At 41.8% G+C, this 27123-nt stretch overlaps 1 protein-coding gene across 2 annotated transcripts in view; it reads right to left on the bottom strand.

The window, feature by feature from the left end:
- Positions 1–25931, bottom strand: part of LOC131474972 (RNA binding protein fox-1 homolog 3-like) — a 519357-nt gene extending 493426 nt beyond the window's left edge. For both annotated transcript variants that reach the window (XM_058652721.1, XM_058652722.1), the window contains exon 1: positions 25540–25931. The gene's annotated coding sequence lies outside the window, so the exon portion shown is untranslated. The remainder of the gene's footprint in view (positions 1–25539) is intronic.
- Between the last annotated feature and the right edge of the window lie 1192 nt (positions 25932–27123).

Raw genomic sequence — 27123 nt, 5'->3', positions numbered from 1 at the left:
GGGGGGACCTTGGCCTCTTAGTCTTTCACACAAATGCGTACATGCGCCCGAGCCTGATAATGAGAATCCACCGCGCCAGATCTTTCAATTCAAGGACTTGCTTAGATTGACTGTAATGCCTAAGTAATCAGCCTGTTCTGACACACCTTGTCCTCGGCCAGGATTTATACCACCCAATTACTGATCTCTATTACCCAGCATGCCAAAGGGGATGGAAATCAGACGAGTGGACAGACGGCCAGCACTCTGTCTGCCAGTCTGGGTGACGAGGTGAGGAGACGATGGCCTCCACTCCCCTCGGCTTTCGGCCCATCTTTCATATCGCATCACATGGCCAGAAACTGGCAGAGAGATTTTAATGTTCTCCACTCAGGTGGGGAAACACTTCAGCATGTCTTAGGTTTGGGTGATTTATTCTGTTTCAGTGCCTCATAGCCTCATTTGTACACATTTCTTGTTTTACTTGGATATTATGCACCACTCATGGTGCAAAGTGTAAGAATTGGCCATTTGGGGGCAGTATATTGCCAGAAAGTAGGGACTGTCCATCCCTGACACAAGAAATAAGGGAATGCAATCTGTGGTGCTACAGGTTGCCGACCTTCGGTGAGACTGAACAGTTTAAACGTTTGCGAAATGTGCCCATTTCAACACCCACTCATATTGTAATGAAGTTCACGAGCTTGGATGTTCCCAAAAATGGCAGAGCCCATGGAAGTTTGATCACGTGCACGGACGGCAAGTTAATATATTGTAATTTTAATCGCATCGAGTCCCGGAATTGCTTAATTTGACGAGTTTCAGGAGATCAACAGAGTCAGTTCACATTTGTGAGACAGCAATGAAGAATGACAAGAGCAGAACGAGTCTTCAGGCATCCATGTTGCTGTTGCCTAGCAACAGGGTTCTCATGGCTTTACCGCTTCAAAGTCATTTTGGGAAAAACTACCCATATCGCAAACACAAATTAATACCACCTCTTGTGGTACAAAGTGGTATTATGGGAAAGCTTATAATCCTAACTTCAAACTATACTGTGACACAAACACAGACTGTATATAACTAATGTACTGTCTGGGTTGAGAAAGTAAATCCAATGTGGATGTGCCAGAAACTTGTATTGTTGTGAATGGCCAACAGGGGGTGACTGAACTGGCTTGTTTACAACTCATTAAGAAGGCTTGTGGCTCAGTTTAGTTTTTGACACAAATAAACATTTTCCTGAGGAGTTTATGTCTCAGTTACTAGTTTCAGATCTTAAATACAGCATGGTGTCCATTTGGTCAACTAGGATCACCATTTTTGAGTCAAACAGACCATAAAGAATGGGGAGTATTGGGGAGTGGACACAGCTAGTGTTGTTTAAATCGGTGCATGAACACGGTTGCAAACGGTGATTGAGCTGCCATCTTCCAAATATGGTCTCTTCTGGTATCAAAAACAAACATCCGTGGGTGACTTCTTACCAGTAAGTCAAACTGTTATTTATCAAATATTGCTGCTTCAACAGCACAGCTTGTACTGAAATGGCAGCCGGTACCTGAAACAAAAACAAAATCCTGCTTAATTTCCCACAAACAAATCAAGCAAGCTAAAACATATCTTTACACCTATTTAGCTTCTGCAGTCTGTTACATAAAATTAATTTAACCAACAAACACTTTTACAAGCCAAAGTTAAATATGCACAGTGAAGGACTTTCCTGTCTGTCATCTCAAACGGAACAAGGATGTAAAAGCACGAAGCCAACAAACTTTAAATTACCAAAGCTCTATCTCCAAACATCACCATAAACTAATCATTTGGTAAATGAAGCATGAAGGTTTTTAAAAAGAATCCAAACAGACCTCTGAAATGATTTTCCTTTTTTAAACATTCTTTCATCAATCCTTGAATCAACAAGAAGTATTTTTTTCCGCTTTTGAAGTTATTAATAAGAAATGGGAGAACTATTTGGAAGGAAATGCAGCAAGTGCAGATAATTTGGAGGAATTGGTGGTTTCAGTTAAAAACAAAAATAATATGTTCCAGTTACGCAATGATGCCATTCATGTAATGGTGACAACTTCCAAAAGAAAAGCCCAACAGAGTATTTGGATAGTTAGCTTTAGTCGGGGGTTTTTATGAAACAAAAAAGTTTCATAATTTGGCAAATGCACCACCACACTGATAAGTAAATATCCGCAGTACTTAAATACACTCTCTTTTACAGTCAAGGTCATCGCCTCCTGTTTTTGTACAAAACTTGAGATGAAGGAACTTGAGCTCAGCAAACAAAAGCATCAGTGGTGAGTCTGAGGGGATGTCCATACAAGATATTATATAAGTTAGAGGTGAACTCTTTGACATCTCATATTGTGAAGAAGGAATCTAGTACAGACTGTCTCGAAGGCACCGTTGTCATCATCCTTGGACCTTTTTTTGTCCTTTCTTTGTTTTCAGTGAAGAAGTCATCAGTAAATTCTACCATTTCTTCTACATAAAAAACATTTCTTTATGTACAGTATGTACATTAAAAGTATAAAGTTATAAGCAGTGATTCACAAAGAATGGGTCAAGACACGTAGGACACCTGAGATTTTTTGCGTCTCTAATTCATCTATCCATCGTCAATCCGAGATATAATCTCCCCACCTAGTCCTCAGTCTGCCGCTAGGTCTCCCAGTTGGATGTGCCAGGAACACCTCCCAAGGGATGCATCCCAATGGCATCCTTACCAGGTACCTGAACCAACTCCACACAAAAAGGAGCAGCAGCTCTACTCCAAGTCCCTCCTGGATGCTGAGCCTTATCTCGAAGGAAGACCCCAGCCACTATCGTCATTTGTGTGAAAAATCCCCAAAACTGAAGACTTATTTTTAACCTCAGTGTGTGTGAGAAGGAGCGGGAAACACCTAAGAAAGGCAGAAGTCACCGCCACAGCCAGCCGTCACCCTCCTGTGCACCAAATAAACCGCATTAGAGACAGTAAAGCAGAATGCCAAGTCAAGCCTGAACGCACAGATTCAAACACCATTTTGCATTACACACCCCAACACACAGTATCACACTTCGCACACAGCTTAAGAATCTGAATTCTGCTGTTTACACTTAAATGTACACATTGGGGTAATGGCACTGAAACTACATCTGTATTCAAGATACCAATTCAAAAAGGAAATGAGGAGCGAATGTTTCATCTCATTACAAAGTAATCAAAACTGTTCACAGTAGGGGCTTTTTTGCATTAGCTTGAACAACTGGGGATTTGTATTGAGACGTTATATTTTTAAATCAATATTACCTTGGCTAGGGTCTGTACTTTGAAATCCTATTTACATAAAACAAATAAAAGCAGATGCCTTTAGTCCTGGCAAATCTGTAACAAACTACTGAAATTACCCAGTAGTGCCAATACCATCTGATCTGTACCACTAGGGGTGCAACGAATTAAAAAACTCACGGATCAGATCGTTCCTCGCATCAGAGTGACGGATCGGATCATTTTTCGGATCAGCAAAAAAAGTCTGGCACAATCTTTTCGCTGAAGTGGGTGCGCGGCGGCGCACCGTCGTAACGTGGCTCCAGCACTTTCAGCATATGATTAAAGCCCTCGTTTTGCACAACCGAATATGGCCTCATGTCTGCACCTATAAACACACCAACAGCGTTTGTGAGGGCTTCAGCCCAGTCTGATTGTGCAACAAGGGGCTGCTTAAATGCCGCGGTGATAAGCGATTGTTGAGCCGCCTTCGTTTTCACTCCTGTCAGTGAAACACCGGGGTAATGTCGCTTCAAATGCGTGGCCATGCTTGATGTGTTTTCACTGTCATATGGCTTTCTTGTGCCACAGTGCCGACACACCGTTACGGTTTTATCCACTAACTATCATCATTATATTTGACAGGGAAGCCAAAATGCTCCCATACAGGGGATTTAAATGACGCAGGGCGTTCAAGCTCCTCCGTTCCTCCGCGGAGGGACCACGCTGTGTGTGGACTGAACATGCGCACAACATTTTGTGTGCCGAACCGAAGATATTGATCCGAACGGATCACGGATCAATGATGATGATCCGTTGCACCACTATGTACCACCCTAACCCACCTGTAACCCTAACACTCATTTACCATTTACAACCCTAACCCCAAGGTTAGTGCCCAATGATTACCGGGTATCCTGTCCGTGTTCTTGCAATGTATGACTGAATTCTTGAAGCAGAAATAGTATCAAGACGTTTGCTAGCAAGATAAGGAAAATTGGCACACATTATGATTAAAAATATGCCGATACTTAACATGAGACCACTTGACATACATAAACAGGAAGTCGTATCCTTAGCTACATCCATACTCAAAAATAAGGTCCGTCTTTCACCCAGATTTCACCGGACTCAGGCTTTAACGGTTTGAACACAAAAGCGCAAAAAGAAAGGCCCAAACACAAACTCAGCCGATTTAAAGACTCGGGTACATCTCTCAGCCTCGAACAGTCTCTGACCTCACACTCCATTTCACGACTGCAGACCCCCTCAATAATTCGCTGATTCAATTACGTGACGCAAACAATTCCGACCAGTAAAACCAATTAGAATCTACTATGACATCAAAGGAGCCATCACGTATGTAGAACCGCAGACAAACGGCTCGTTCATCCTGCACAGCAAACCAGCAAATTGAATCTAAACTCAATCACAGACCAACAGATGATGCTGTATAAACCTAAACCAACAATCAGACTCAACTGTCATGTTCTTCCACTTCATTATTTAGCCTGACAGTTTTCCATGAAGGGGGGGGGTTGTTATTGTGCCCTACACCAATCAGTGATGCGTGACGCATCTGTCGTGTCAACGTCATTTTCGGTAAACACGTGTACTGGAATAGCCGGTTTCAAGAAGCAGTTAACAGTTTTTAATATAAATATGCAAATTGTAATGTGATAAGTCAACTTCTCAGCTGTGTCAATTCTGCCATTACTGTAGCAACCATTTATTCTCGCTCTGGACCATTTTGAAAGGGACAGTTCAGGGTGGTTTTTTTTGAAGTGTAAGAGGTGCTAATACAAAGTGACTGTCATACATGCAGGTGATTGTGTTGTGTCAGTGAGAACACGGCTGCCAGCAGGGAATTTTAGCTGCTTAACAAAAGGCTCAGCAAATACAATCTATGCCGAGGTCTACAAATATTTAAATAATTTGTTTGCCACTTTGACTCGCTGTTAGATAAATCTTTTCCGAGTGTTTGTTTCGCTTTGTACATCGCTCACTCTCCCACACCAAACTCCATAGAGAAAATCAGTGATTTTACATGACAGCAAACAGGAGCTGGTGAGCCACTGCTGCCTCCACCAGTAAGGTCAAATGTGCTATTTTGTGACTTCTGTGTTTGAAATACTTTGTTTGGAATTATCACAGTGACACAAAATGACCACATAAGGCAGCAGGAGACCAATAGTTTGTGTACCTGCAAGCTTTCAATGGAGTTTGGTGCAGGGAGAACTGTAGACTTAAGCTGGCATGGGTTTCATTTAGGTGAACCTGTTTAGTGGCTAAAACCTTAGTTTCCCTTGTGGCAGCCATGTCATAAGAGTGAGTGAGCCTCCATGTCGATGCAGAAGCACTGTGTCAGTGCCTCATACAACCACACTTCAAAAAAACCTTAACTAACCCTTTAATCCCACCGATTTATCTATAATACAAATTCATTTTGCACAAAGTGTGGTTACAAACGTATGAAGCTCTGCAGTATGTGAGGAGCCATATCTGTGATATTCGACTCACCTTGACCGTATCAGGGGCAGAGACGGACTTCTCAGTTGAGAACAGGAAGCAGAAACTCTTAATGATGTGAGCGGTTACATACCACCAGGGGTGAGAGTTGCTGATTTGATCATCCATTATCAGCCATGCCACGGAGAGAAAAGGTTAATGTCATTAATTGCAGCCCGTTAGATGTTCTTACAGTAACAGAGCGCAAACACACACCTGCTCCTTTAACAAGGCTTTGTGATGAGGCTGAAGCGGCTGTGTTTATGCAGTGGAAGAAATATTATGAATAATTGGCAAATTGACTCGCACACTGAATTCCTGCAGCTTTTAATCGAGCCTCGGAAATATCTGATATTAGCGATGCATGAATCATTGTTAATTCCCCTGAATTTATTGCTGCTCCACGTGCAACTAAAAATAGAGTCCTGATAAATCAATGGGGACATTCGAGAGCGAAGACGGGGGATGGTGCCGCTTCTCTTTCCTGCCCTTGCCTCTCATCAATGATTATTCTCCATAATTTACACATGGATTTCTGTGTTACAACTAGTGAGGGAGATGCACCAAACCTGAAAGGGACCATGTCAGCTCCGTCCTTCCAAAATAATACATACTGAATTGGTCAAGGCACTTTTAAAAGCACAAAACAGCTGAGTATTTCTGTGATGACAGTGACCTACTTCGGGTTTACAGTGTTGTTTTTTTTAGCGACTTTTATGGCAAAGTCAAAGATGAACACCAAGGCACTCTCTTTTAAACTACCTAAATGTCTTTAATGTAGTTGCATGATCATGTTAAACTAGGGATGCACAACATTATCAGCCTGATATTGGTCTCGGTCGATACTGGCTTTAAATTGGATTGGATATTTGCACACATGCCAAGATCCCTAAATATGACAAATGACTAAAATAGTAGGCTGAATAGGCTAATAACTCCTTCACTTCTGTGCTGAAGTCCTCTACAACTTGTGTTTTATGTTTGTTTTGTACAATGAAGAAAACTTAATATCTACATCTGCCGAGACATGAGTATGAAAAATATCTTGCTCATTTTACTGCAAAGGAGACAACATTACCTCATTATTTGGGCACAGGGAAAACGTATACATCAGTTTCAGTTATCGGCCCGTGACGTATACAAACTGTTTCGGCCTCAAGAGTTCATCAGGATTCTCAGAAACAAGAGGCTTTCTTATGCTCTGTTGTTATGCTTTCTTATCGTTTCCATCATGGTATGGTTCGGTTTGGTACAGGCTTGTGTTTACTTTTACTGTATGCTTGGTAGATGGGGTGTGGGTTGAGCCCGATGGCCACGTATCGCGCCGTGATACCGGTGTGACGTCAACAAACGACGACATCGAACGCATCACAACAGTTAACACCGGAGGACATCTAGCCACTTTTTTTTCCCCTCCTTAGTTTGTGGCTGGTTGTCTGAACAAAACATAAATCTTTATACATCTTCAGGCAAGCCATACCATTTTATTCAAGTAAGGGAAGAGTGACAAAGAATGGACGGTTGGGGCTGGTTATTTTGATACCATTCCTAATGGAATCGTAAAACAAATACTTACTGTACCATACCAAAATTACCAACTTTATAGTGGCTTTCCCTCAACTGGTTGGAACGGAATAAAACTTCATATTTTCATATATTGCTGTTGTCAGATCTCTTTCCACTTTTCTCTGAGGTACGTCGTTAAGGTGTTGCCTGGAAAGTCAAGTAAGGGTTGATTTTAAAGCACAACTATCAGATCTGATGGAGAAAGTATTTGTGTGTATGCAGTTCTTTGAGCAGTAGAATTAACTCCCTGAAACTTTTCGTGGGACACTTCTTTGTGTTTTCAGTCAAACTCCAAACTGTTTTCAGTCATCTCGCTTTATGAGGTTCCCCCCACCGTCTCTCTTGGCATAAAGCAAAACACTTCCTAGAGATCTACACACTGCTATAACAGATAAAACTGTGGTGCTGATAGACTTAAATAGCATTGCGTGAAGTCATTTGACAATGGTTTTATATTTGTTTATATTTGAAAGCTATATACTGCAGCTTTACTTGACCGACTACATTTGTAACTTCAGCTCAGAAATCACCTTCCTGTAAACACCTGCCCTCTCTCCCCTGAAAGCCTTCACATGCGATCACCGTGGCGCTCGCACACACACACACAGCCTCGCTCGCTCGTGCAGCCTGAAGACAGGTTTCGTCTGCACACAATCACAACGGACGGCCGCATCCCATTCCAATTGCATTTCTGCTCACGGGTGAAGGAGAGGGTGGGGTCGGGGGGTGGGCGGTGGTTTGATCCCATGGTGCATATTACTGTGGCTGAGACAAATTTAGCTGAAATGGAAGAGGAGATGGAAAAAGCTCACCTCTTACACGAATCTGTGGCAGGTTCCTCCCGTTTTTGTTTTTTATTTTCTTTCTCGATGACAGATACGCCCCTGCCCGTCTCTGACAGAAGACAGTAAATTAATTAAGATAATAAATTGCATGTGTCACATTTGTCATCTTTTCAATCTTTAGGTAATGAGGCGGAAACACGTGCGACAGTGTGTTTGTGAGTGAAAGTTATCTTTGCCTAAAGACGGTCTGCCTCCAAATAATAACAACAATAACAACACACACAAACGTGAGTAATCTACATTTAAAAAACAATTGACTGATACTTGGCGCTGACTGACATTTAATATATGTCATGTATGCATTCATGCTTCTCGGTCCTGTGTGGATTCTCACAGGCAGAAAGACGTGAATACAAATGAGGCTCAGGAGGAGAAGGAGGAAGAGGAGAGAGGAGAGAGTGAGCGGCACCTCGGTAGCAAAGCGTCCTGATTAGAATTTTGTCATGCAACAATTTATAAATTAAAATGAATTAGATCTTCAGTGCCCTGACCTCCATTAAAAACACTTCATTGTTGATGAGCCGTGATGGCGACCGCTATTGATTTGGCGGAGCGTCTGCGAGGCCAATCTTCTGTCTCTTCCCGAGGAGGTCATCCAAAACAATTTGGGCATATTGAGAGATTGATCAGTGCCATGGAGCTGCCACTCAGGCCCCACTCAAGGCATGAAAAGTCTGAGGTGTGACTCAGCCACTCCCTGCTGCTCTGTGGTGCTGCTGCTGCTGCTGGTGGTGGTGGTGGCAGTGATGGTGGTGGTGGTGGGGGTGTCTCAAATCTAAATGCTAATGGTTTCCTTAAGAGGCTGGATGCCCTTTAACCACTACAGTCAGACATGAAGGATGGCTCTTGGGTGTTTCGACAGCCTCGTCTTGTTTAGACCCCTCTCCTTCCCCCGGCCTCCACCAACAAAGACCAACATTTTTTCCTGAATTCTAACTCAAATATGAGCAGAATCGCTTGAACCTGTGGACCTGCATCGCCGATATAAACACAGGAGGATCCATTTGATGAGTAAACAACCGGGCTTAGTGGCGAAAACACTGCTGGTTCACTCTACCTCAGCTACAGTGGAGGCAAACTCGTTGAAATTCACTTTCACTAGTTTGTGGGGGTTTTTTTTGTTTTTTTTTTAATCAAAATTCTTCTCTCAAATTGCAAAAATAAAGTCCTTGATTCTAAAATGTTAATAATGACGTTCAGTGTCTCAAATGAAAATGTACCAAAAATGTTAATTAATCAAACTTGTTTTGTTTATGAGTGACCTATGTACAAAGTACAAAGTTTGTCCACAAGAAAAAAATTAAGGATTTACAACAATTTTAAAACCACTGACCTCTCACTGACCCTCAAGGAATAATTTAAAGAACTCAGATGCTACCTCAAATATCATTGGGAATCAAACAAAAGTTACCCGTTTAGCCTTGGTCTATACCTGTGATTCCAAAACATTAAGTTAAGATTTATGTCTATGTTTGAAATAATAATCTTAAGAGTAATTATTTACCAAACATCTCATGGAACTGATTTTGTTACCAGTTCAAGATGCACAAATTCGCTCGTCACGATTTATATTGTGATTTGGGTCATGATAGTTTGCCGTCTCAAGTACAAGAAGTTTGGTAAACAGGGTGGGTCGTGGCCCACTGGTGTATTGGAGGTGAGCCTATTTATCAAATTCATTGAAAAATATATTCTTCATCGAAATCAAAATAAATCTATATTAAAATTACTATCCTAAACTAGTGGTTAGAATTCCTGGTTTTCACCCAGGCGGCCTGAGTTCAACTCCCAGTAATAGAATTTGTTTTTTTTCCTATCTCATGGATTTCATTCCAACACTACAGCTTATTCCCCTCACTTTGGATAAAAGTGTGTGCTAAATACTTAAATGTTAAATATAAAATATGCCTCATAAAATGTGTCACACCCTGTTATTGAAATTTTAAAGATTTGATTAGAGTTTCACAATCTGTCTGTTTACTTTTACTTTGGGTGTTGTGCTACCTTCTTGTTAATGTACGTTTTTCGTGTGTCTTTACAATTACATATTTACAACAAAACACAATTAAAATCTGTCACATGACCAAATTAGCTACATCCAAAGACTATTCAAATTTGAGGCAGAGTGGGCAGGCAGACTTTTTATCATGAACAATGAACATGAAGGTTTTACCGATGTCACCGATATCCCTAACCATCACAACGTCATTTCAGAGATGGACAAAATGATAGTAAAGCAAATCTCCACCCAGAACTCTAGGACACTTCCTACATTCCACTGAAGAAAGAGCACAAGAGAGAAGAAGTAGCCACTCATGTGACAGCAACATGTTCACAGGATAAACCCAAATCAGTCCTAGTGGTCAGAGGACTAAACAGAAAGGTTGTGGAAGCATGGGCACCCACAGATGGTTGTTTTATGTCATGAGGGACCATGAAAACCTACGATTTGCACAAAATTGACAATTTGCCTCTCCACATTTTCCCTCTCGCTGTCCCTCTTAACCTTCGTTCAGTCTTAACCAGCGTTTGCAGTTTTTGCTGTACCCGCTGGAATCACATCAAAGCCACACAGTGCTACTGTATCATCTACCTATTGTGCTTGAATTCCCAACATTACGGGCTTCACCATGGTAACCGGGATCACAAGGCTAAGGTCATGCAAAGAGTCAGTAGAGGTGTCACTCCACAAGGGCAGGATGGGGGGGTGGGAAAAAGGGGGTTAAAAAAAAAAAGGCTTCCACACGGGGCTTTTTCCATACACTGAGCACGCTCATCATCATCTGCCGTCCTCTAGCAGCTCCCTGTAAGGTTAGTGAGTGTCAATAAGCCTTCCACAAAGGTTAAGGAGACCTATAAGAAAGATATTATGCAAACAGTGATATCTCAGGATTCGGCAGAACCACAAATAGAGTGGCAGAGGCTTCTTTTGTTCGTTTCCCCATCTGAAAGTGAATCAGAGAGGTGCATCGTCTTCCTGCTTGACTGCCTCATGAATTCACTATGAGCCATCTATACACTTTGACACCTAGTTCTTTGTGAATACAAAAGCAGAGAGATATCAAATTGCATAAGTGGAAGTTTCACACAGAGAATAATCATTATTTGTCTAAAGGAAAAAGTCCATCTTCAAGGAAGTGTGGACTTTTCTTTTGATGACGGAAAAAGCTGATGGATTGCTTAGTTCCAAACAGCTTCAACGCTCACTTTGAAGAGTAAACTTACCGAGCGGTTGCTCGGGAGAGCACATTTACACTCGCACTTAAAAGAGCCTTGGTTGCTGAGTGGTTCGCATAAACAGGAGGGTAAATAAGAGATGAATTGTCTTGTAAATGTCAAGAGGATTAATTGACAAATTTTCAAACTGGCAAGTGTGAAGATGGTGAACATTTACAAAAGCCACTCCAAAGGTAACTTCAGAACCATTAGGTATCTCGCCAAACTGACAGCGGCAACAACTCCGACAGCATTTTATTTTTGTCCAACTATGATTTAGACAGCGCGGTCAACATACCTGCTGAAAAACCCTTAACATCTGCCACGTGTACAGATGAGTTTAGAGTGTGTGGTGAACACAAGAGTTGACGTAAACGACTCAGTTGTCCCTCTCAGTATGTGTGTAATGTTGCTAAGGTTACTCACATCCAAACTTACATCTTACGTCCCAATTAGAGCTGGGTCAAACTTTCCCACATCCATCCAGAGTTTGCAGAACTCTAAGCTTAGGTTGGCTTGACGTAAAAAAAAATCTGTCGCGCAAACAAGACCACATGAACTATACACACCAACTGCACATGCCCCCCGTAACACAAAACTGCACTTTTGTTTTGGTCAAAGAGGCAACAAAGAAGAGGGTGACCATGACGGAAGTCCGTTGACACTCACACAGGTCAAAGAAACACAGAAAATCCAAAGTAGGTGAAAACCTGATGAGAATTTGTCACTACAGAAATGGTAGGCGAAGCAGCTCTCTGTGGATGCAGAAATTAGTACTATTCGGTCATTGGGGTCACTACTGAGATTTCTCTTCCTCCGTCATACCCACATTAAGAACTGTTCAGGTGACATTTAAAAAGTTAAAAGTGGGGAATAACCTCTACCTATATCTATGCTTCTACCTTTTGTTAATTTCTTTCTTCTTCTTTTTTAAAGCTGCATTTAGCTGATGCACAATTTTTAATTCAAGTGTGTTGCATTCCTTTCAATCACATTTTACTATGTAAAAATATAGTGAATAAAACAGTACAGCTGGCTCCGAGTAACATCAACCAAATGGAGTACAAATATATTTTACAGTTTTTGCACAGATTACACATGTACTTAAGCCGTGGAGACACTGGAGGTAGTCCAGGAAAACTTTAAGCAGGAAAAGCTTTCTGGTGTCTCTGTGATGGAATTACGAGCACCAAAATTAGAGAGCAAAATCTGAGTGAGATCTGTGCGTTCTTGGCAGTGAAGAGTGGGGGGGGGGACACAACGGGATTCTCGCACATATGTCGCGCACATCCACGAGAAGCTCAGCCGGCTGCCAACACCAAAGTGTTAATCACTCTCCGCCCACCCCTTTTCACAACACTGAAGACAACAGAAAATGAAAGAAGAAGAAAAAAACAGCTATCTGAGCGAGCCCAGCCAATCAGTGGTGAGGATCAAACACCAGACGTTCAAGGAGAATGAAATGCCCCCATTGATTGGCCACACCACTTTGGTCTTCCCTGCACAGTCCTACAAATCGATACCTGAGAGATAAGCAGCCGTCAGTGACTGACATTGGTGATGTATAGCCGCCGCGGCTGCGCGGCCACTGATGACCTCTTACCGTCTTGGTCATAGCTCACCGGAGCGACTCGGGCTCGTGCTGCCAAGGGCAACCAGCAAACGCTTCCACCAAGCTGCTACTCATCAAAGTGACACCAGCTGGTAAAACAAAGTGCCCTTTCCTCATGTTAGTCATCATCACCAGAGGCTGTGAGCAAATAGTGGACGTATTCTTCCAGTTTTGTGGGGTGCAAGTCTCAAAGAAGTTACTTTTAGTTTTAGCGCTGGTTGCGCTGGTTGCAAACAGGACGTCTGTGGAGAAATTAGCCAATTTCTCACATGATTTATAACATTTTGAGAAGTTAATGGTCTAAATCTCTAAAATCAGGTCTTCTTGATCCGGGAGTGCAAAATATGGCACATATGAGTAGACAATATGTAAATTGACTCAGCTTTTAATCATCAGATAGCTGCAAGGCTGCACTTCAAAAACTGACCTGGTGCCAGCCAGTCAAAACACAAATCTCAAGGCAAGAAATAGGTTAAACATAACACTTACTGCTAGAGTGTGATATCCAACCAGCACAATCTAGACATTTAGATCTTTGTTCCTTTCAATGGTTTCCAGTGAAATATGTGGTTCCATTTTTGTATTACTAGATGGCTTGTTGTGGTAAGACTATGGACTGGCAACCTGTCCAGGATGTGACCCTGCATTTCGTCCTATGTCATGTGGAGGATAAAGCGGTAGAAGATGGATGGATACCGGAATGCAGAGGAATAGAGTCCAAAAGGAGGCCTGTGGCAAGTCATGGCCGACAGGAGTTTATTTGATAAACAAAACGCTATGTCAATCTTTATATAAAGTCTATGGCAACATAGCACATTGTGCACTCTTGGCTAAACAGCCAGGGTAAAAGAATTTGGAGAGACAGCGCTAAGTACAGTATAACACAGCTATAAGGATAACCCTGAAGAGGAAGCCATTGTTAACGGCTCAGTTTGTTTTCAAAAGACAATAATAAAATAAATAAATGACCCCCCCCATTCCAAAAAAGAAAAAATGGCTCAGTGAAAATGAAATGATGGCGTGGCGATGTTTTGTGAAATTGTGCTGTCAAACGTTTCTCCTTTCTAATTTCCTGGAGCGCAGATGATGGAGCATGTGTGCTGACAGCTGAATCAGATAAAACAAAACGGGAGGGGGGGGAACAGAAGAACAGAAGACTTGTTTTAACAGACATCCATAAGTCCACAGACTAATAAAACAATTAGTCTGTGGTAAATGACAACTGACAGACAGTGTGACCTTGTGTGCACTGTATGGTTGTTTTTGTGTTTTTAATGTGGTCATTTATTCAAGTGTCCAATATAAATGGCACTGACATAAACGAAAGACAGACTGAAGCGCCAAAACAGATTAAATGTAGTCAATACTCCAAATTATATCTATATGTATATATATATACATACATACATACATATACATATATACACACACACATATGTTATATTATATATGTAACATATTTTTGTTATTGATCAATAATTTCATTATCATCAATGTGTAGCGCAAGTGAATCTGAGAAGAAGAGAATTAGACTTCTGCTCCTCCTGTAGACTCAGGTGTCCAGCCGAAGCACAGGGTGTCCCCCCAGTGGATTATAAGCCTGGTGAGCCGCCAGGCCTTACTTGCCCCCCCCGCCAGGCTAAGCAACCCTTCTTTATTTATTTTAAATAGATTTTTTTTTCATACACCAGAAACAGTGATACAGTATATAAAGCTTTCAACCGTAACACCAAGCACAATAGCAACATCTTATGTGGAGGATAAAGCGGTAGAAGATGGATGGATGGATAGATATCGTAAAGTCCAATAGGAGCCTTGTGGCAAGTCATGGCCACCAGGAGTTTATTTGATAAACAAAATGCTATGTCAATCTTTATATAAAGTCTATTGTGCATTTGTGGCAAAACCAGGGTAAAAGAATTTGGAAAGACAGTGCTAAGTACAGTATAACACAGCTATGAGGGTAAACCTGAGGAGGAAGCCATTGTTAACGGCTCAGTTTGTTTTCAAAAGACAATAATAAAATAAATAAATGACCCCTCATTCCAAATAATAAAAAAAATGGCTCAGAGAAAATGAAATGATATGTTGCCAGTCGATAGTTTTTGAATCAAACAATCTACTGCAAAACTGCAATCTACTGCAAAACTGCAATCAAAACAAACAAAACAAGGAGTTACGATAATGAGAAGTACGCATGCCAAATCCTGTCGACTGACGACTGGATGGTAACAGAAGGGTTAATCGGCTTCTCGAATGTGACCATTGTCTTGCTTCTTTGCTGCATATGATGAAGAAATCATTAAAACGGATTAGTTTTGGGTTTGTGGACAAAAAGCAACATTTCAGAATATCCATCCATCCATTATCTACCGCTTTATCCTCCACAGGAAGGTGGTGGGGGGTGCTGTGCCAATCTCAGCTGAAGTAGGGCGATAGACGGGGTACACCCTGGACGGATCACCAGTCCATCGCAGGGCCACATATAGAGACAAACAACCATTCAGTGACCAATTAACCTAATCCCCATATTGCATGTTTTTGGACTGTGGGAGGAAGCTGAAGAACCCAGAGAAAACCCTTACACACACGGTGAGTACATGCAAACTCCATGCAGAAAGGCCCTTGTTCCAACCAGGGCTCGAAGCTGGGTCTTCTTGCTGCAAGAGTGCTAACCACTACACCAACCAGCCAAAATTTTCTGACATTTTATGAACCAAACTGGAGATGAATCTCAACAAGGTCCTTCTTCCTTACTGCAGCTCTTACAAGGTAATGTTCTTTGAACTCTGTCCATGGCGATGCAGTGACTCTTCAAAAAAGTGTTGTTGAAGCTGCTGCTGTGAGTCCGTGTGTCGGTTTGCATGTCTGCATATTTGATTGGACGTCCCAGCACAACTGTCACTTCTGTTACAGGTGCTCCACGCGGAGGAGCTGGCAGCTCGGACCGACGCCTCCTCCAGGGGATTTATGGGGAATGACAGAAGGGAAGATAGAAGGGAAGACGACGCAAGTTCCATAACACAACTGCAGAGCAGCTCAAATTTATTTTCTCCACTGCTGCATGGAGGTTTAGCTGGAAATGTGCTATTCATACTTTAGGGCCTGAAGGGAAAGAAAAAGAAAGAGAGAGAGAGAAAGCCCTCTATCTACTTCCTCTGTTTGGGGTAATGGTCTACAAGGTCTTTCTGCCAGAGAATATCACATTTCTTACATGGCTGCCTCTTGATGAATTATTTCACATTTCACTTACTTACCTTTTTAAAAGTTAATCTACATCAATAACGTTAAAGGAAAATTTCACAGTTACAAATGAACAGTTCCTTCTTCTAACTCGAAAGGTGTGGAGAGAGTAAGAAAAAAAAAAGTCCATTTCAAACTCCATCATTTAACCGACCGGCAGCATGTGTGAATGCACACGGGCCGGGTGCGCCCCGGCGTTTGCCGATTTTCTCCGCATTTAAATATGGACCATCTTTAATTGAGCAGAAACTGCTGTGGAGAACAGTGCTGAACTAATATTGAGGCTGAAATATCATTACACTGATGGAAGCACGGGCTCTCTGACTTTTATTGGCAGCTCGCGAGCTAAATGTGTGGTTCAATTCAGAGGCAGCCGTCGCTGCAGAGGCAACATAATCGACTTCGGGGACAAAATGGTGTGGAAAATGACGTGTAGGCCTTTGCCTAAAGCCAAACTGGCGCGCAAGCAGAAATCTATCAGTCAGGTGCACACCAACATTGGCATTTTCACAAATGTGATTTAGCCGACGATATTGGAGAGTCGATGTGCTGGACCAGTGCTTCTGGTAAAAAGGAAAACTACCGTTTCAAGCCATGCAATCTGCTTCCCCCGCTGCAGTTTGAACTCTGTCGCGTTCAGATAAAACAGTGTTTTACATATGAAACCCTGCAGCATATCAGTGCAAATGTAGGTCAAAGTCACCTGAACTTTTGTGAGGCTGTGACACTGGGTGTCAAAGTGAATGAAATGTCTTTCTCAGCATGAAAACCACACGCGACTAATTTGTGCCTCAGTGCTGACAAAGTTTGGACCAAAAAAACAGTTACAATTGTGACGCAAAGACACAAAAGCAGCCGTTAATTGTTCCAGTTTTAATACAGAAAAACATGCCAAAAGTCCCTTAATGGCTCTCAAAATACAGATTTCAAACCATTAGCAGGTGACATGGAGGTCAAAACAAACCATTGGGCCTGACCGGTTTGCTCAGACTTTACCAACAATTGATTTAATCTGATGATAACTTTACTTGTTTTGTCATTACGGATACATTTAATAAATAATCAAATTGATTATCTAAAGCTGTAGAGTGAAACTTGACTGTAATGCACAGAGCATCACTTACAACTTCTTTTCAGCTTCTTAAATGTCAATATACTCTTAGGTTATTTGCTCTAAATAACAAAGAGTATTCATCATTAAAACTGAATTATTTTGGTTTGTGGACAAATACCAGTCATTGGACAACATCATTTCCAGGTTTAATGATGAAAGATGAAAGATAACGCTGGGTCCTTGTAGATAAAAACGTGGTAGACAACTTACAGTATGTGGATTCTCCAAAAACTTGTTCTTGTGTGTACGTACGTGTACTTAAAGAGGAGAAACTTTTTTGGGTTCCCTAAAAATGTAGTGTCTATGACGGACTTACACAGAATTACACTTTTTGAAGACAAAAACAAAAAGGAGTATGGACGTAGCCTAAAGCTACATTCAGAGTGCGTCTCTTCCAGCAGCAGCAGCAGCAGTCACACCCACACACTTGTGCACTCACACTCATATACTTGCAGAACCATGGAGCAGATCAAGTGAGCCTGGAGAGCTCCACAGAGATGCCAGTTTTCCTCATTAGACCATGTGTGCACCCCCAAAAAAAAAAAAAAAACTCACTCTAATCACTGTCACCAGAGCTCGGCTGAAAAACAGATAATTAATGTTGGGCCTTGCATCAATCGGCTTCCATGCTAAGTAGCTTTGTGTACATATGTGAGCGTGTGTGTGTGGGTGTCTGCATGTTTGTCTATTCGTGTTTAGAGACGGCCAACGTGGGAGGACCCCACCTCCCCACCCCGGACTGTGGATGCTCAAGCCGTACACAAAAGAACGATTCCTTTCATTCTCATTGTATTTGCTCTCAGATGAAGAACTGCACAAATAAAAATTATAGCCTGTTCTCGCGGAAAAACATTGCTATTTTAACTTGTTGGGGGGGGGCATCTGTACAGTGGAAAAATCTTTCATTAAGGGTGCAAGAAAAGATTTAGCAAATTTTATGGTGTGATATTGTGATATCGATTATTTGAATTGCTGCATCAATATGGAACTATTCTTGAGGGGTTTTTGTGTTGTATTTTAGCCTCTGACCACTAGCTAGCAGCAGGTTTTCAGCCTTTTGACCTCACCTACCTCCTTCCACTTCTCGCAATTGACTAAAGAAAACTGCATATAACATAATTTTGACTGTCTATATCAGGGATCTCAAACTCAAGTGACTCTCGCCCCCTTTTTTGCCCCAGCACTGCCCTTTAACTTCCCCTGCACCCATTCATTAAACACAATGGAACTTCTTCATCGCACAGAGCAGATTATTTATGTTCTTTTGCCCCCCTTTCCTAACGGCAGTTATTAATATCATAAATATTTGATGATACTTTGCGTGACCCTGTGGAGAATGACACAGAGAGGTAAATGAAGGTTAGCGCTGAGGGTGCGCACTGATTACACGGCGACTGAGTGACACAGGCCCACACTGGGCTGCCATTAAGTTTCTAATAAAGTGGACTAAATAAATATAAACACAATTAGGCTACAGGACGGAATGTTAACAAGGTAATTTACACATAGACATTTTCGTCTTCCTTTCAGGTGGATTCTTTATGAAAAGTTTTGGTTTATTTGTTAACATTTAAAAAATTAGGTGAATGAGATTCTCTTTGAGGAGCTCACTCCACATAATTGGACATTTAAAAAAGAAAAAGAAAAAAAAAAAAGAAAAAAACTTCCATCTCTGCTGGCTGCGACTAAAGAGCAAAATGACTCTCAGCTACTAATTCAATGTTAATGTTTATTCAGGCAGAAAGTGTTCAAATACAAGCAGATGCAGTTTTAATAAACACTGGGTGCTTGCCTTGCCTTTGCCTTGGCAGGACTGACCAAACGATTAAAAGTAAAAAAAAAAAGTGTTGCCAGAACCAGATGTTGCTCCCAGAAAAATCAACAATTGCAAACACTTTAATACTTTTTATCATTTTGGATCGTCAATCCTATCCATCTTATTAAAAGTCTGCTTAAAATCTGCTTTGCCTTTTAACACGTTCTGCCTTGAACATAACAACATTTTTTTAATTTTTATTCAATTCAGAAGACTTTGATGTGAATTGATATCACATAACTTATTGGGGCGACAATTAGACGGAATAAAAATCCACCTTATCGGCGGAAGCAAACAAAGCAAAATTTTCCAAGATTCCTGTTGCACTATTTCCTGGCAAGACATTGAGGTGTACTAAGTAAATTTTGAAATTATGCAGGATTCCTGTCTTGTAATTTGCTTCGCCTGATGAGAAACTGAGCAAATAAAGCATGATCTGTGATTGGGCGGCCGTTCCCGTGGAAGCACCGAGGGCTACCGTAATAATAACAAGTATATGGGCGCAAAGCTCTATTTCTCTGCTTTCCACTATCCATCCATCTCGCTCTCCATCTTCTACCACTTTATCCTCCCACATGAGGGTCGCTGGCTGTCAATCTCAGCTGACATAGGGCGAAAAGCAGTATTCGCCAGTCCAAATTTCTAGGAGTTACAGTAATGAGAAGTACGCTGAGCTGTATTGCTCAACAAGAGACTGAAGTGAACTCAGCGAACTTTGTATCTTTGAATTGACTTTAAACATTAAAAAAAAAAAAAATCCTTCCATTGTAATTTATTGGTGAAACAAATCAAAACAAAAAGGCAAAAACAACACTATGTGTGAATTGATGCAGCAACAGTAAAGGTAAATTTAAACAAACATGTTGCCACAGCAGACACTAGGAAATCAAACATCCGATTTCGGTGATGCATACATGTTACAAAAAAACATTGTAATTGGAGTCATGTGGTAATCCCCCCACATCCAGCCCTCCCCGCATTCTGTCGGCGGCACTTTTTTCCCTGCAATTACCATCATTCTCACAAAAGGCATTTTCGTGAAGAGGCTTTTCCTTCCCAGGCTCATTCAACAAATCAATTCTGCCTTTTGGGCTTCCCACCAATAGCAAAATAAAAGGAATATCTTCAATATTTGCTACACACGTCCTTCATCGCCGGAGCGGGGGCCATTCATCAGTTTTGAATGGGGTTTTGTGAGCCATTGTCCGCAAATTTGAGCAAAAGCAAAACAGTGCCACAAAGCACCAATTACGGCATCAACCCCCCCCCCCCCCCCCCAAGCGCCGAGAAAACACACAAGTAAGCTCCACGTTTGTGTGTGAAAACTGACTGTAAAGTAGCATATGATGGGGTTTGCAGTTGTAATCAGCATTGGGCGAAACGGTAACAACTTGGCAAATTAGTGAATTCTGTCAAGAGGTCTAATTACTGGCATCCAGTGTCTCAGTGTCCCCCCCACCCAACCCCACCCCCCACACAAGTAAAAGGTGGAAATTTTCTGGAAATGAATGAAAAGACCCTGGAGAGGCTGGAGATGTGCCATCTCCTCCAGTCGACATAATTTAATCAGCAAAGTATGTGAATATTTAAAGCGCTCCAGCATACAACATTTATCAACTCTCTCTGAAAACGTCTCTCTTTATACGTCCACGACGTCGGCCGTGGCTGAATAAAATGATTTGATGCTGACATGTATAATTTGACCTTGTCAGACGCTGATCTCTCTCCTTCCCTCCCGCCCCCCGCCCCTTATATTTCCTTGTGTGTGCCGTGTAATTGAGCCTTCAGGGAGAGTGGAAACGCTATCTGGCCTTTTTTGCCTTGTAAGGAGCTGTATTGATGATCAGGACTGGTTACCAATCATGTAATCGATGAGTGCAGATAAACAGATAGTTAATGGGGGGGGGTGTGAGGGTAAAGTCTTTTTCAAACTGAAATGGGATGTATGAACTTGAGTGAACATGCAAAATAAAGTCGATTGACAGGTGGGAGTTTTTCAAAGACTGACGCCGAAGTGTGTTAAATTATCATTTTTAAATAAATCTTTATAATTGACAGAAAATAAGATGGCCCACGTTAATTGGTATACCTCTAACAACAACAACACGATGGAGCTCATTGCCATGAACGAATCAGACAGGAATCTTGCCCTTACCCTGACGTCAATGGAAAAATGTGTGAATTGCAGTAATTTAACACATTTCCACTGGTCATATGACAGCCCTGAATATATAAAGACACCAATATTAGTCCGATATAATCAATTACTCGAATCGATTACTAAATGAATCGTCAACTATTGAGTGTTTAATTAAAGCAAGTTTTCAGATTTTTTAAGCTTCTTAAATGTGAATATTTTCTGGTTTCTTTGCTCCATATGACAAAGAAATCATTCAAACTGAATAGGTTTTGGTTTTTGGACAACAACGAGACATTTGAGAAGATCATCCTTTCTAGATTTGAGAAACACTGACCAACATTTTCTGACATTTAATGGACCAAAATGAATACTCGATTAATCGAGAATGAAGATAATCATTAGTTGCAGCCCTACTTGGCTTATTTTTAATAACAAAAATGAAAAATAAAAACCTATGTATTTTGTGACTTCCGCACAATTATTGCTCTTTTTTTTTTTTTAAATATGCAATATTTATCAGAACTTTGATTCAACACATAAGACGACGAAAAAATGCATTTTGTAAAGCCTGGCAATGTGACCCATAAACACACACCTCCAGGATGTCCATATAAGGAGTTTTGTGTATTATTCCCATGGCAATTTACCACGGGTGCACCTGCGGCACTGATCTGTGCCGTGTGAGCACCAAGGGTTAATCATCGTATCCATCTCTCACTCATACTCATGCATCTTTGCAGTCTGTGCTTTAGGAGACACTTAAAATCAGCCGTTGTTTTGGATTTTATCTCATTTTAAATGTTTTGTTTTGCCAATCCAGTGATTTCAGCCAATATCTGACTGATCATATGGGCTCACAGCTCGCAAAAAAACATTTCATCTCCAGGTTTTTTGTACCGGTGGGAAATGTGGTACAATTTTACGCTGCCTTCACGAGCCATTTCAATAACTGCAAAGATCACAGCCATACATTAACGTAACATTTACATTAACAGCACCTCCAGGGGTGAAACGTTTGGCGGTTGAAAGATATATGTAATTAAATACGTTTCCCTAATATAAAAGGCTATTAACTTTGCCTTGAATATATTTCTCAACAATGGGGGAAAACACAAACGTGGAGAAGAAGATGGATTTAAACTGGCGGTCAGCAACCGAGGCAGAGGCAGAACCCCGGCTTCCTGCATTTAAATTAGAATGAATTTTCTATAAAAGGCCTAAAGCAAATCCAAAATGAAAGTTGCATTAATTGAGAGAGTTTAAATTACTTTTTCTCTAGTGTGTGTGTGTGTCGTGTCATGCCGCTTTTGTAATCTTCTTGAGACCCAAAAAAAGGAATCACAGCTTTGATGGTGAGGCTTCGTTTTCCTCATGTAGGACATTGACTGAATCTCTTTGCCTCTTAACTCTCACCTCTTCTGCTTTTTTTCCAATAATCCTTGCCTGGGAAAAAAGGGGGTGGGGGGTGGAGGAGAGGGGGGCGGCGACTACAGAGGAGAAGATAATTGTCTTGTTTACCTTGCTGTAACATTGTGTGTTTGTGTGTTAAACCACAAGGGTTCAGTAAATTTGCCAAGGCCCAGGGAGTCTTGGGGCTACTCAATTTTTTCACTTTTGCTGACACACAGCTGACAAACCAGAGGCTCTTTGGGCCCCCGAGAGCCACTGATGTGTCAAATCACATTTATAACAGAAGCATCTTTCATTAAGATTCAACATCTCTGAAAGAAAAATGAGGAAAACCAAAAACTAAAATTGAAGAAACAATTAGAAGTTACAAATTACGGCTGCAACAATCTCAATCAATTTTTGATTAAAAAAAAAAATAAATAAATAAATAAAAAATCGGATATAATTACATTCAGGAAAAACCTCTAAACACTTAATGGACCAAAAATCTAACGGATTAACCAAGAAAGCAATTGACACAATGATTCATTTTGAAAATGGTACTAAACTGCAGCCGTAATGTGAATTTGGGGCCAAGCTTTTGGTCTGAAAATGACAAAACTGCATGCAACTCAGAGGTTGGACATAGTTTTGAAGTGTGTAGCATACAGGGCTGCAACGATTACCAAATTTGATTTGATTGTTTTGAGTGTTTATTTAACAATTAAAACAAAGCTTTCGCCTTCTTAAATGTGAACATTTGAGGATTTCTTTAATCCCTACAAGGAAATCATCTCAGATTAATTTTGGTTTGGCGACAAAACCCAAGAACATAATTTCGAAGTTCGGGAAACACTCAACATTTTTGACACTTTGTGGACAAAACATGTACTCGATTAATCAAGGAAATATCGGAGACTGTATATATAAACAAATGAACATATAGTACTGATTTCCCAACAAGCTGCCAGCTTTGAAGCCTTGAGAATTTCAACTTTTGTAACCATAACTTCACAGACGTCCTCTTTTTGGATGATACGAGCTGTCAATCACACTCATTTGCCACATTTTATCATCCATTTCCCTCTAAATGGGAACATATCATGTTCTATTGAAGAGGACCTGAAACTAGTGACTAGTCAACTTCCTCAGAAAAATGTTCACCGACGTTATAAATCGAGTGAGAAGTCGCTAATTTTCCCCATCTCCTTTTCAAACTGACTTTCACTTTTGCAATAAGCAGTGTCGCCACCCTGTGGCTACAAACTCCACTTCTCAGACCAGATAAGCTACGTTGAGGATGCTTTGACACAATGAGGAAAAAAAATTTTTTTTCTCACCTTAAAAGTGATTTAAACCAACGATACCTAATTGAGAAGTTTAGGGATGCAACTAATGATTATTTTCTCGATTCATTGATGAGTCGTTTGGTCCATACCATATCAAAAAATTGCTGAAAATTACATAAAATGAACCATGAACCATGAAATGACGCTAGAGTTGCAATTGATCACTGCAACTCTAGCTCTGGTTGTGCAGGAAAGTTATTTTACTTTGTTTTGTTTTCTTTATTTTTTGGAGAGAGAAGAGGTTGAACAGGTGCAGCGGCGTCTGTGATCCGACGTGAAAAAAAATGCAAATCCTGCACTTGTCATTCCACGCGTCTTTATGTCCCCAACAACAAATCAAATGTACCGTGTGGTGTTTAACATAAACATCTTTTTCATTTGCCTGCGCGATAGTCGAAAGCTAAGTTATATCCCGGGCCTCTCAAATGTAATATAGCGTGGATCGCCACGCAGCTGTGGCTTTAGGGAGCAATGGGACCTCTTTAAATGAGAGAGTGGGCCGTAAACACCATGTCTACTTTCTTCCTCTTCGCCGGCGTCACCGGCGGCGCTGATGACAAGTGCCCGAGCAGCCCTCTAGTGCCTTTAATACAGCGGGAGCATTCTCTGGGGAAATGCAATCTGTGTCCTCCTGCACAGATCCACTGTCTGCACTTCCCCGCATGTGAGCCACTATCACATTATACTCCCCGCTCTCGAAATGGGAGACGGAAATAGGAAATCGCCTCAGCCCAGAGAGATGAACCAGGAACATAATCAAAAAAAAAAAAAAAGAGTGTGTGGCGCAAACAGCGGGCACATCAGCCCCGGCGCTCACACTTCTCCTGGCTGAGCGCTAAACAATAAGCAGAGGGGATTTTCTCAGGGATTCTCATGAGAGGAAAGTACAGCCCCCCAAAACACCCGCCCCCGTTTTTTTTTTCACCCCGCAGGCAACTATTGGCTTATAGCAGCTTATACGTTTAAGATGGGAGATAACAGGGACGCTTCCCCCTCGCATGGAGAGATACGGCGTGCCTATACTGCCGGTAATACGACAAAATGAGGACCTTCACAGACAAAAGACGCTCAACAACACGAGGCAGAGCGTGTGAAACATTATTCAGTTGACCTTGTATATCGCTGGGGGTGATTTTTTTTTTTTCATCCGAGCAAAACAAAGACATAAAAAGAGAAGAAAAACGTACTGTTGACTTTTTGGCGAGAAGCAGAAGAAAGTCAACGTCATCGCAAAAGTATGAATCACACTTTCAGCTGGAAATACACAACAACAACAACAAAGACTGAGCCAAACAATGTGACGAAACACACGCGACAAATTTTACAAAATAATTCCTCCTGCCAGGGGAAAAATAACAAAGACATATGAGGGAGAGCTTGCACCGGCGGGGAGTGTGAGGATGAGTGTGCAGAGTCAAGTCACACACGTGTGTGAGAGACCAGGTGTGTGTGTGTGTGTATAAGCCTGAGTGAGGGGTGAAAAGGACTTATCGTACTCACAGTTGTGCTCTGGTTTTCCTGTGGTCTGTCGGCGTGTCAGAGTTTCATCTTCACAGCGTCTCTTTCCATGGGCTGGGCTTCCTCTTCTGTCCAAAAGGTGTGAGGTGGAGGAGGATGCTCAGGTTGAACGCAAAGGAATGGCAATCTGAGTGAGAGAGAGAGTGTGAGAGAGAGTGAAAGGAGGAGGAGGGAGTGCGAGTGAGAAAGAGACAGAGAGAGAGAGTGAGCTGTGTGGATGAATGGAGGGAGGGAGGGGCGAGCGGTGGCCTGCGATTGGCCTGTCAGTCCGGGGGAAAGGGAGCGTCGGTGTCGGCAGTGTCAGGGCGGCAGGTTGCCTGCGACCCAGCAGGTCTGCCTGGTGTTTCCAATTCAGAACGCCTCACTCGAGAGCCCGATTCTGCGACACGCACACACACACACACAAACACTCGCTGGCTGCCTCACGACTCACACACACTCTGCATCCACATCACACAGGGGAGAGAGGGAGAGAGAGATAGGAAAGAAGGGAGGGATGATAGAGTGAGGCAGACAGATTCAGAGGGACGATGACAGCTTCAAGCTGAAGCTTCTCCTTGGCTCCTCATCAATGACAGGTACTGAGGAACAAGAGGCTCAGGGAGACACACACACACACACACAAAAATCAGTCCCTCCTTCATCTCCCTCTCCACCATCTCAATTACCATAGCCGTGGCAGCAGCAGATGTATTGGGCTTGTCAAGCTCTCAAGCAAAGGCTGTGCAAGGAGATGTGGGGAGCTAACTTATCTCATCCAATTTAACCGAGCTATAATCAGACAACACTGTGGAGCTCGTTTACGGTTAGACCGGATGGAAGGAGGGATGCTTCCGATGTGGAGGTGGTGGTGGTGGTGGTGGTGGGGTGCCGAGGTGGTAGACGAGACACGGACAAACTGCAATTAGCTTGATACAGGTCAGAGCTGCAGCAGCCTGAAGGCTCAGATTAAAGCCTATGTGCAGTGGAGAACACAAACCCAGCGGAAAAAAACAAACAAAACAAAACAACAACAAAGCAAAAGCTGAGCATGGTGAAAAACAGAAGAAAAATGGAAATTAGAAATGTGGAATGTGGTCCAAAAGAGATTCAGGTGCAACAAGAACCACTTACTAGGATATTAAGAGGATAGTTCAAGGGGAAGGGAAGAAAAAACTAAAATCTAAGATTTGGTTAAACCCACGATATCTTAAGAACATATTTGCAGGTTTAGCTTTGCCAGTAGTAATTTAAGCAACTCAATCTCCTGCACCAAAGTCCATAGAGAAAATTACCATTTTTAGCTCACATGGACACACAGGAGTCGCTGGTCTACTGCTGCCTCCTTTGATAAATTAGGGTCACCAAAATTAAATTCATGTAAGGATTTCAAACACAGAATTAACAAAACACATTTGAATTGACTGATGGGGGCAGCAGTGGATCCACCACTCCTGTGTGCAGTGAGGTAAAAATCGCTGATTTTCCCTATGGACTTTGGTGTGGCAGAGTGAGTGAGTTTAAAACATGACACAAACTTCAGTTCCCAGGCAGAAAAGGTCGTCTAACAGCGAGATACAATCAGAA

Source organism: Solea solea, chromosome 16 (assembly GCF_958295425.1).
Source record: "Solea solea chromosome 16, fSolSol10.1, whole genome shotgun sequence".
NCBI lineage: Eukaryota > Metazoa > Chordata > Actinopteri > Pleuronectiformes > Soleidae > Solea > Solea solea.
The sequence above is the reverse complement of the archived record's forward strand: the minus strand, read 5'-3'. Positions and strand labels throughout refer to the sequence as shown.